Here is a 12353-nt window from a genome sequence, read left to right on the forward strand (position 1 = left end):
TCTGGATTGGGATCCCTACATAATGCTGGTTCCTCTCCCTTACCTCTGACTTTTGAGTGATTGACTAAGCTACCGGAGGTCATAAAGTGTCTCAATGCATGAGTAAAGATTGTTCAAAAACTAAACTGTATCATTTGACAGACTCCTAGATCATAGTCTCATGGCTGCAAGAGACCTTAGAGATAATCTCATGCAACACTCTTGCATTATAGATGAGCAAATGAGGCCCAAGCACATTGATTTGCTCAAGTAGCGACTTGCACAAAGATAGTTAGGTAGCAGTCCAGAGACCTTTGTCTTCAAATCCAGCACTCCTCAGTGTACCACATTGCCCCAATCATAGTTTTAAAATTGTCCTACTGCTTTTCTCATCAATTTATCTGTATAAATTTATGAATACAGATAGTGGTTAGAGCATTGGGCTTAGATACAGAAAGAAAGATTTAGGTTTGACATAAGGAAAAACTTCCTATCATAACTATCCAAAAGTAGAATTGGACACCTTGAGAGAAGTATGTTCCCCTCACAATAAGTTTTCAGGCAATGACTGGATGACCATTTGTTAAATATATTTTAGAAAGTATTTGCTTTTTTTCTAGGTAAAATTTGGCCTATATGACTTTTGATATCTATCTCTTCCAACTCTGAGATGCTATTTGGAAAAGAAATAGTTACAAAACATAATAGCATTGGTTGCCCCAGAAAGTATTGGGTTAACCCTCACTAGAAGGTGACCAGCAAAGGATCAGTGACTTGACACTGGTCAGGTATATGATAGAAAGGATTCTTGTTCATATATGCTTTGTACTGTTTGGCCTCTAATGTCCCTTCCAGGTCTGAGATTGTAATTCTGTAACCTGGAGTCAAATCTCATCTCCAATACTAGCTCTTTCACCCTGGGTAAGTTACCTAATTTCTATGTGCCTTCCTAAGCCTTGAGAAGCAGTATGGAGCAGTAAAAAAGGCACTAGATTTGGCATTGAAGAACCTGGATTTAAATCTCAGCTAAGCTTCTTTCAGTCCGTATCACACTGAGCTAACCACCTATCCTTTTTGGACCTCAGATCATCTATAAAATGAGAGTGATGGACCAGATGATGGCCTATTAGGCCCATTATAGCTCTGAACTTACAGTTTCCCAAGTCACAGATGGGTTGTTATTGAAACTGATGGAACATGTTCTGCACACCAAGGAAATCACGGATCCTTTACTGGTATTTATGTAGATTCATCAATGAGGGCTTAGGTACTTGGATACCTAGTCTAACAGCAATCCAATTTATATATTTGTCATAAGGGTAGTCTTTCTTTATCTTTTGGTATGAGGATGAACAAAGTGTTGCATAGACACCTTACTTCATAAATGTATTCACTTCCCTTCCCTTTGTGTGGTCTTTCCCATTAGAATGTGAGCTCCCTGAGTGCAGGGACTATCTTAATTTTCTACTTCTATCCCCACAACTTGCCTTTTAGCACAGTGCTTTGTACATAGTAAGGGTTTTCTTTTCTTTTTTTCTTTCCGTTTTGGAATTTAAAACCAGACTGCGATTATGAACACGTTCTTGCTCCCACTCCCCCCAATCTGTCAGGCATGAAAACACTTAACAGGTTATGTTTTGTAGAAGTTTTTGAATAGCTATACCACAATTTCATTTCTTCCTCTCCCATTCTAATGAGTCGGGTGAGGTGGCTAAAAACATCAGTGAGGTTCAGTGGAAAGACCAAAAGCCCTAAAATACAGAAACCAGTTCTAGTCAAGGTTCTGCCACCAACTGGCTCTGATCGTTAGCAAAAAAACAAAATAAAACAAAAAAAAAAGCCCCAACTTTTCTACTATTCTGTTTCTAATGTAAAATAAGGATAAAAATACCATATCTACCTTACTTCCAAGATTCTTCTGAGGATTATATGAGATGGCAGTTAGGAAAGCATTTTGAAAAATAAAAAACAGACTCTATACAGATGTAAGGCATTTTAAAACAAATATTAATTATATTGTTTCAACATTCACTTCCATAAGATTTTGAGATCCAAATTTTCTCCCCTTTCTTCCCTTCCTCCCATCCCAAGAGAACACACAATCTGATATAGGCTCTACATATATATTCATATATACATATATATTCATATATTCTTCTTTACAATATTAGTAATGTTGTACAGAAGAATTAGAAACAATGGGAGGAACCATGAAAAATAAAAAATAAACAAAAAGAGAGAGAGCATATAGTACATTTTGATCTGCATTCAGACTCTATGGTTCTTTTTCTGGGTGTGGACAGCATTTTCCATCATGAGATTTTTGGAGTTGTCTTAGATCCTTTCTTTCATTGCTAAGAACTAAGTCTATCAAAGTTAGTCATTGTACAATGTGACTGCTACTGTGTACGGTGTTCTCCCATTTCTACTCACTCCACTCAGCATCAGTTCATGTAAGTCTTTCCAGGTTTTTCTGAAGTCCACCTATTCATCATTTCTTATAGCACAATAGTATCCCATTACATTGATGTAACACAACTTGTTCAGCCATTTCCTAAATAAAGGGCATCCCCTGTAAGGTAGTATTTTAAAGTTTAAAAACATTTTCTATATACATACATAGATACTATGACAACCAGGAAAAATTTGTGGATGTGCTATCCTTTACTAATTAATTAGTCTGTTTTCTAATTATATGAGAGGAACAATAAATTAAATCTTCTATCACTCTGTCATATTTGTCTATATATTTATATGTGGGCATACAAAAAGTGTGTCTCAATAGACTTAGTGCATTCTTATACTGTTAAAAACTTAAAACTGCACTAAGACTTTTGGGACTCCCTGTACCTATGCATTATCCACTAAAGTCCCACTGATATCTTATCCTGAAGGGACAGAATCCTCAATTGTCAAAGACTAGACAAATGTAATCTCTGGCAATTCTGACTAAGCTAGAAAGGTTCTGAGCGTAGTCCTAGCAATGACCTATTTGTCTGCTCTGGGTATTTTCTCTGGCTGTCCCCTATTCCTGGAGTACTTTCTTCTCTCAGCTTCATCTATTGACTTTCCTGGTTGTAGAGGGGTTGTGATTTGCTTTGTTTGGGACTGCTCATATTGATGAAGTTATAGATCCATTTTGCGTCTGCGTTTATTTTATGCTTATTTATATATTGTCTTTCCTATTAGAAGCTGTTCCACGAAGGCAGAGTTTGCTTTTGTTTTTCTCTATGTACAGAGCCTAGTACATAGTGTTTAATATGTGCTTCATTATGTGTGTGTAACAGTGTATATGTTGCATATATAAACATAGATGTATTGATACATATAAATGTGAATATATATGTATACTTACATATTCATTCTTATTTATTAAAAATGGCTGAAGATACAGCTTTATAAGCACGTAACAATAGTAGGGACAATACTTACCTTGTTCCAACTTTCTGTTTCTGAATTTCATGCATTAGAAGTCTAAATATATCTGCTATTAAATTTTGAAAAAGTGTGAATTTGGCTTTCAACTCTGATAGCATAATCAGATCCAGGTGGCATTTTGGTGAGCATTTCTCTAGTGTTGACAAATTGTAAACTAACTTTCAGACTAGTTTTCTAAAAGTCCGACAAAGATATTTTAAAACGTGACTGCTGTGCTGATTTTATTCCATTAGTAGCCCAGACCGTCAATCAGTGAATGATTACACAGTTGAAATATTGACAGTAGCAAAAGCAATTTTGGATTCGAAAATTGCCTTTTTAGATTCCATTTCCTAGTTTCAGTAAAAAGACTGTATTTAAGGTCCAGCTTTGTTGATGTGTAGAAGACAGTGGAGTTGGCTACTGGGGTTTGAAACTAGCAAAAGCGCTTACAGAAAGAAGCCTGAATAGCCATGTGCCCAATAATGGCTGAATGAAGCGTCCCATGGGACCTTTTTCAACAACCCTTGCTATTTTCAGTGTCAATAAATCTTGCTACTCTTTCCCACCCCAACCCTACCTAAACAGGCAAATACTAATTTAAAAAAAAAAACTTTATTAAAGTTCATAGAAATATTATCTTAGGTTTTCTGTTTATACAACCTAATGCATCATTACTGAAGGATTAGGAAACTCCTTTCCCTTACAGTTGATTAGGATTGGATAAAATTTATTTGTAGATGATACTTTTTTCTCCTCTTGAACTATCCTATTTTCTAAATTAGTAGGACATTTTATAATCTCCAAAGAACAAGGAAGTGACATATGATAAGAATATCAAATCTCAGCTGGGTAGAATTTGGGGCAGTAATTTGCATAAGTATAGGCAAAATCTTGTTCCATGTACAGAAAGCCACAAAGATCAGTAACTGATTCCTTAAAAAAATGCAAAATTATCCCTTGAAGTACTGTAATATCTGAAACAAAAAGATAAAAGAAATCTTTATTTCTTATTTAAATATTTGAGGATATCTGTTATTGTCAGTCTTATGGGTACCCAATTTGTACTCAATCAAATAACAATCCACAGTGTTTTAGTAGATGGTCTTCAAACAGTATAATGGCCAAAAGATTTGTCATGAAGTGGTGACCAACTTTTTTTGTTGAAGGCTGAGTTTCTCTGGACATAGGCTGGCATCCAGGTGGAACTTAGAAACATTTATAGCTCAGTAAGACCTTCCAGAACTTGTGCTCTTCAGACATAGCATTTGAGAGTGCAATCCCTTGCATGCCGAGGTGAGAAATAAAAAATGACCTCAAGTAGAAGAGGAAAAGGGCAAAGGGAATAAGGAAGAATGAATAATCTGAATTTTTGATCTACCAAAATTTTGAAGGGATTTAATTATGAAGAGACTTGACTTGCACCAGCTAGGTATTCCAGTGGATATGGTACTGGGCATGGAATCTGGAAGAAGTTCAAATCCAGCTTCAGGCACTTACTAGTAGTGTAACCCCAGGCAGATCACTTACCTTCTGTCTGCCTTAGTTTCCTCAACTGTAAAATGGAGATAATAGCACCTATATATCAATGTTGTTGTAGGGTACATAATAGATGTTTAGTAAAAGCTTATTTCCTTCCTTCTAGTCCTAGAATGAATGTCATTAGCTGGCAGTACAAGTCACTTTTCCTGAGCCTCAGGTTCCTCACTTGTAAAATAAGGGGACATGACTGGCCTCAGAACCCCTTGTTTCGGCTGTAGATTTTTGGTACTATGAGTGTAAATTCTCTGATTCTATAGGTTTGAGTTTCCTTGGGCCTCTAAAGTGTGGGTATTGTACCAACTGAGTTCTAGGATTCTTTCCAGATCCCAAATTCTATGATTAATATGCATAGTTTTATAATTTGGAGGTTGATTTCTCTATAGCATGTATTTATACTTCTAGGCATATTGATTTTAAGGCTCATGAGTTGGGAGTAGGGGGTGGGAATGAGAGATATAAAAACTTTAAAACATTCAGACTCTTTTCAGGAGCTTTATAGACAAAAGATATATATGACAGAGTGACTAAAAATAGTATGCTTGCTTATCTCTTAGGGGAAAAATATGTAAATTTCATATATATGCTTTGTTTTCTTCCTTTGTTATGAAAGACCTTAAGCAATACAAGCAATTCAGAGCTTAATCACCTTGATTTAACCATAATTTCTATGAGTTTTTTTTTTAATGGTTTAGGTATTGTTTGGAGGCATTGATCCTTCTTAACATTTCAAATACTTAAGTATGAATCTTGTAACTGAGTATATCCAGAATGAAATTTTTTCATCAAAAATTATGGTAGACGATTAGATGATAGGAATGTGCTAAGTGGGATCCTTGCAGTTAAGATGGCAGTACATCTCACATAAAATATTGCCAGTCCACAAAATTTTACAAGGAACCACCTGCAAATGAACTGTATTGTACTTACCAGATAAATCACATGCTAATAAGAGGTATAAATTTGAAAAGACTTTTAAATTCTAAAGAACATTAAATACCTAGTAGCAGGGTAGGAGAATGGGTGAGTAGGTTGGTTGGGAGAGCCTGTTCATAGTGATTTTTTGATTCTGTACTGGTGATGATTGCATTTAAATAGATCAGTCTACTTCTATATACTTAAAATCCTTTACTAAAATGAAATAACACACATTTTTTAAAGTTCACTAATCATGTACCACACAATGAACCCGAATACTCTTATTCTGTGACCTTAAAAAATTATGTTTAAATATTCGAGCAACAGCCTCACATATATTTTTTTTTCCAAAGATAAATGCTATAATATTCTAATTTAAGGAAGGTGAGGTAAGGTGTTACTAGTTCCACAAACATTTGGACTGCTAGGAATATGGAAGGAGAGCAAAATGTTAATCAGAATAGCTTATGTCCAGTTGTTTTAGAAAGCATCTCAAGATGTTTTACATATTTAAAAAATGGTGTATAATTCATTTAAAAACTTAAAAATAATTGATGACAATTGATTGCTTCTCTTTCATTCCATAATTTTCTAATTTCTTCTCCTCCCATCTTCAGTCCCCCAGCTTCACTACTTCCTCCTAACCAACAGACCATCACCCAAAGACCTCTTGGTAAAATGAATTGATTGCAGAAACAAATGTGGCTAAACATATCATTGGGACTGGAATGAAGCCTGAGGAGGAAAAAAAAAATATTAACACAAAAATAACTATCTTCATGGAGAAAGTTTTGTCTGAGTTTGTCAAGTCTGACACTAATAAACATCATAGGTACTGGTGTACATGCACTATTTGGCACTGCTGACATAGTATGTCATCTGAGAACTCCCTTCTGAGATTTTATAATTTCTAGAAAATGAGTAATATTCATATGGATTGACTGGAAAAAAGTCTACTGCCCGTCAATGAAATTTTAGTGCTTGAAATCAGATCATAGGCAAGGTCCATAATATTCTGTTTATGCAAAGGGTGACCTTTGCTAGCTTTCCCTTTATTTAGGTCTTTTGGCAGAGAGGGAAAGCATATATCACAATACAGTGAAACTATTTTTTCAAAATAATGCTTTGCTGTGAAAACATTCTCTAAAGTCAACTGTGAAACTCATTCTCTCAGGTTAATACTATTTTTTTTCTTCTTTCCTTCTTCATATTCAACACAGAAACACTATTCTCTAGAAGCCAACCAGACTATATTTAAAAACTTGCTACCCCCAAACTTGTTTTTGTGGACATCTTAATTTAAACTTAATCAAAGACTATCATTTGCTTTTTTCTCCTACAGATGTCATTTTTTTTTTTTTTTTAGCATAATGGGGATCTACAGGCTGGGGGTGCTGTAGACTCATGAAAGGCTTTTCTAAGTTTATAGGTATCCTTAGAACATGCAAATGGCCAATAAGAATACTACTAACATGCATCCAATAAATGGAACCAGAACCAAGATGCACATTAAAATGTATTTTCTTACAGCTTTCATTTACCTAAGGCATTGGGAAAAATAAGAACACTCATTTATGGTTCCGACTGAAGAGTTAAAAGGTATTTCAGAACATGGCCAAGGCATGCTAATGCTGTAGAAATAGGACAAATTCACAGAACCATACTCAGTTTAAGAAAGGAGGAGAGAACCACGGACAAATTTAGGACATCATTTAAATAAATGCACTAGAAGCCACCAAGAATTGGCTTTTCATCGCGTCACTGTTTGTTTCTGATACAGACTATCAGGGAACATTAAATGAACAGAGGAAAGTCTCCAGGGGAAAAATATCCCCTTTCAAATTCGTTCTTTCCCTTAGTCTGGATTTTAGGAAGGGGGAAAAGGAAAATTTCCACTGACCCAGCTCGTGATTTACATACAGAAAGCTAGTAAATGAATGGAAGCTGGGTGTATGTGTGTGTGGGAGGAGTGTGTGTGGGAGAAATTCAGCGGGGGTGTGAGGTGTGAGAAGCGGTGTGTTTTCTTCTGTGCTGCAGAAAATAAGATTACTTACCAAGAACATTCTGAACCAGGGCAAATGTTTATTCCCTCGATCATCCAGCGCCTCAGTCTCTGCAAGAAATCAATTTCCACTCTACCCTTCCCTTTTACTCCTGAAAGAGAGAGATGGACAATTCTTAAAGCTTCGGGGTACTCCTGAAGATTTAGGGGAAGGCAAAAGGCTCCCATAGAGCTCTTTATACAGATCCTTGCAATAAGAGCGAACCCAACGGGGAAAGAAAGAGAGAGAGAGAAAGATCCGTTAAGGAAAAGAGGGAAGCAGGAAAATTATGTCCTTCACAGCCAAATATAAATCAGTCACAACAGAATTACCAGTTCCTGTCATTTAAGTAGATCCCCCGGGGAATCTGGTCTTAGAAGAGGAAAAGGAAGTTCCTGAATCCTCTATTAAAAATAACTATTATGAGACCAGAGAATGAAAGGACTGTGGGCATATGAAGGTAATGGGAGGGGTGGGGGACTGGGGGACTGGAAAGGGAACCGGAGATCGGAGTGGAGGAGGGGAAAGGAATAAAGCTAATCTTACCCAATCGATCATACAATCGTTTGCTCAGTTTCAGACTGAGGAATCACGATAGGAAAATGGCAAGATAATACATTCAGCAGAGAGCCATTTCTAATTTCCCTCTCGTTAGTAATCAAGCACGAAAGCGAAAATAAGGGCGTTGGGAAGGGTGAAGGGAGAGCCTCGATCACAGCATTGCCCCAGCTCCCAAGGGATAGTTTCCAGGAATCCCCAGAGCAAAATCGTAGGCTTTTTTCCCTAACCCCCCCATCCTCTCCTCATGAAGGGAAATTGTAGTTTCAGAAAGAAGGCGATCCCTTTAAGTGGACTGCAAATAGGATTCACCCAAGAAGCAGGGCTGCTTCTGCTGCTGCTGGTAGTACGGTGACTGCTGGAACTAGTCACTTTCCCTTTCCCAAATCCTGCCTATCTCTAAGCCTATCAAACTCGGTGCCCCTTAGAGCTCCTACTTGTCTTCTATGGTTCTTCCACATTCTTTGCCCTTCGATTGATTATAGTTGAATGGAGCCAGCTGGAGGGATTCTGTCTGTAGGGGCTGGTTCCGATGATTTCTTTTCCCAACAACCCTCCCGCAGTAAGTTGCTGCTGGTTGAAAGGGTTTGAAGGGAAATCCCAAATAAAAGGAACTCACTGACTGAGCACTCGTAGCCCTAATAATAATGATTACAACTCAGGTGTCTTGAGAGGAACTGAGATTGTGAAGACCAGTGCAGAATTTCTGAGGCTGTCCTCTCTTGAATTCTCATTGGATCCTCCCTGGCTCCCTAAATCATTCCTGCTGCTATATCTATCAGGATGACTACAGCCTCTCTCACTAGTTCTCTCTTTATCTCCTTGTCTTCCCCACATCCTTTTACTTCTCTGGACAGATTTATCTGTATTCCTCACCCTGTTAACTGGGTTTTCACAGCCTCTTTCTTTCCCCCCCTCATAGGGATTCACAACCTGTAATTATTCACTTCTTCTGCCTGAGGATCTTTACAAATCCACTTTTCCCCCTCCTCTTCACATTTTTGTTTCCTTTTGTTGGGGGTCTGGTGGCTGTCTTGTATATCTGGCTTATACTTGGTTCCATGCCACAAGGAACTGCTGATTATTTCTAAGTCCAACCACCATGCAGATCACTCCTTTAGCTTGATCCGCAACATCATGGAATGTCTATTTGATTTCTGGATACATTTTTCTCACAGTCATCTTGCTTCCTGAAATTTCCTCTGGTAAGTTATTCCCTTTGTATGTTATTTGAAACTTAATAGTGCTAAGCAATTTTTAAAGTGAGCTTTGTTTCTTAAGGTTTTAAAAAAAATCTTTGACACCTTCAGAACTCAAAGATTTTTAATTAAATCAACTAATTAACATTTTAGTCTGATATGGGCACCAAATCATACTTCATGTAACTCAACTCCCACCATTTTTACTTTTTTTTTTTTTTTTTTTTTGCTAATTCACTTCTGTTCACATTCACATTACATGATGTATCTCTAACCTGTCTGTGCTTTAACCCTTTCCTGGAACTTACATTTGAGCTATGGGAAAGGTCAAGATACATGTGTGTCTCTAAGGGAGATTTATAAAACCCTCTTGGGGGAAGAAACTGGGTCTGAGAAAGTTCATTACTCTCATTGATCTGCAGAAGGTTGTTCAGGTCACCACATTGTCACTCTCAGCCAATTATGTGACCGAAGTAAAGGTACCTCATAATATGTACTCTTAGAGTTTCAAGAAAAGGCTTTAGGATTATAGAAGCATAAGGAGTAAAATGTTAATAAATAATATGTAAAAATGACTGTGACTTCTGAGGACATTTATTTTTGCTCATTTCCAAATAACACAAGAAGGAAGTGCTGTGGGTAGAGTATAATTGTTATAATATTTGGGTCCCTTGCTTTCCATTTCATATTACATGTATTTATCTGGTGGTGCATGTAATTAGTAACAGGGATATCTTGTGCTGGGTGAGAGTGAGAGCTGATTAAAGAAAACAAGTTTATTTTGGCTGTAATAAGTCAAATAGACAGTCCCTACTTGAGAAATTCGACCACCCTAATTTCCACCACTCCTATTCCCACCCCCACAGCCTCAGGCTGAACAGGTACCTGGAGGTGGCCCCTATAGCAGTTTGAAAATTTTATGGCCTTAACTGAAGGATTATTATTATCTTCTCTTTCTTCACTGTGGGTATGTAGAGTATATAAATCTCTTCAAATATCTAGTGGGAGGTACAGGGTTCACTCAGTGCAAAGCCTGCATGGATGGGTAATGTCTGCATATGCATTTGCATTATTTCTGCCGTACCTCCTATTAAAACAAAAACAACAATAAACACCAACAAATGTGGGCTTTGAAATCCCCTTTAGCAAGATCAGTGGAGTGGAGAATATCATTTTAGGTTTTTTTTTTTTTTTTCAGCCCTTTGTATTTCTGTCATTCCTAGCTGTCTTTGAAAACCAAGTAACGCTTTTGAATTCAAAAGCCCCAAGTCCAGATGTGTAAGTGCTCCCTTCACCAGGAGCTCCATTCCCAGTCTTTGGACTCAAGGGGGTTCTTTCCCTCTTGGTGTCCGCCTAGGATCTGACCGAGACACATAATGTAAGCCCCCACCTCCCCTCATCCATTGCTTCTTTCGGAGGATGGTAGAGGTCTTGCTCATTCAATCGCCTTGCCTAATAGGGGAGTGTCTCCTGGTGATCATTTCTCTTGACTTCAGCTGGAGCAACCAGGACTTAGGACAATTAACTAATTCAGAATTCTTGTTGGAGGATTGCTGCTGCTGGTGCTGCTGCGCACGGGTCAGGGGGAACAAACTTTCAGCGCAGTCTGACGCTTTCTCCTTAACCTAGTCTATTCTCTGGCAAGAACCTGACGTACAGTATTTAGGTAAGTGCCTTTCTGTGGCTGTTTAGTGATTTGCCGCCCCCCGACCCTTCCTCCTAGGACTGCATCTGAGAGAGGCTCCCATCTGCAAAGGCGACTCCGAGGTTTAGAGGGTTAGCAACAGGCAACTCTCTTTCTTCAGGTTTTCCCGCAGCCAAGATCAACGCCTATAAATGATCCCCTGGACGCTCGCCAGGGTGTGAGCAGCGCGAAGGATGGATAAGGTGTCAGTCAGACTTACTGGTTCACGGATAGCGTGGTCTAGATGTTGGCTGGGTGTGGAGGGGAAGAGGGCGTGGGGGGCTGCCGGACCTAAGCGTGACTCTGCCCTCTTGCCCCCTCCTCCCCCCCAGCTCGGAATCTTTTTTTGTGAGTCCAGTCCGACCCCTTCGTGCCACAGGCGCCAGCTCCAGGTCACTGGGGATTTGCAACCCGCGAGCACCGGGCGCGTCGGTGGAGAGGAATGCCGCCCCCCCTCCACCATTCTCTGGCACACTCCCCTGCCAGCCTTCCCGGGGCCGGGCGGGAGATTAGCCTCTCCTTCCTACCCTCCAGTACACCATATAGACTTCAGCTGGGGAAGCAGAAGTCTGCAAGCACCTTTGAGTTTTAAGGAGATGGCTTGCAGTGACCTGACCCGGGGCTGCGTTGTGCTAGTCTGCATTCATACCAGTCTCCCAGGATTGAATTGCATGCCTCTGTCCCACGATGATCTCGGTGCCCTCTTTAACTCTCTTTCTCACCAGACCAGGAAATGCTGGCGGGAACGTGAATTCCAACTTTGTGCTAAAGCTCTAGCTCGATAATTGAAGAGCTCTGAAAGCCAGGTGTATGCTGGAAGAGCTCCATAACGTGTTTTCCTCTAATGCTAGTGGTTCCTTACTGCCTTGAATATCCACTAAAGTTTGCGTTTTCCTCCTGTGTTTCCTCTCTGTCTCTCTCTGTGTGTGTCTCTGTCTTTCTGTGTCTCTGTCTCTCTCTCTCTGCCTCTGTCTCTGTCTCTCTCTGCTTTCCTGGAGGCGGGGGTGGAAAGGAGGA

The 12353-nt window shown here is 39.0% G+C and overlaps 1 protein-coding gene and 1 long non-coding RNA gene across 5 annotated transcripts in view; one reads left to right on the forward strand and one right to left on the reverse strand.

Moving 5' to 3' along the window:
- Nucleotides 1–12353, forward strand: part of BRINP3 (BMP/retinoic acid inducible neural specific 3) — a 536581-nt gene that overhangs the window by 8391 nt on the left and 515837 nt on the right. The window contains exon 1 of one of the 3 annotated variants that reach the window (XM_072648360.1): nucleotides 9148–9658. The exons of 1 other annotated variant lie outside the window; for it this stretch is intronic. The gene's annotated coding sequence lies outside the window, so the exon portion shown is untranslated. Of the gene's footprint in view, nucleotides 1–9147; nucleotides 9659–11184; nucleotides 11319–12353 lie in introns of those variants that run through there. One more of the 3 variants, XM_072648359.1, reaches the window with a different exon arrangement.
- LOC140529587 (uncharacterized) lies at nucleotides 6049–12318 on the reverse strand. 2 transcript variants are annotated; one of them, XR_011975603.1, is made up of 3 exons: nucleotides 11986–12318; nucleotides 7908–8007; nucleotides 6049–6588 (listed from the first exon to the last, which is right to left on the reverse strand). It is a non-coding gene; the product is annotated as an uncharacterized lncRNA (long non-coding RNA). The 2 variants fall into 2 exon arrangements; XR_011975602.1 differs by lacking the exon at nucleotides 11986–12318 and adding an exon at nucleotides 8442–8901.

This window comes from Notamacropus eugenii, chromosome 2, assembly GCF_028372415.1.
Source record: "Notamacropus eugenii isolate mMacEug1 chromosome 2, mMacEug1.pri_v2, whole genome shotgun sequence".
Classification (NCBI taxonomy): domain Eukaryota; kingdom Metazoa; phylum Chordata; class Mammalia; order Diprotodontia; family Macropodidae; genus Notamacropus; species Notamacropus eugenii.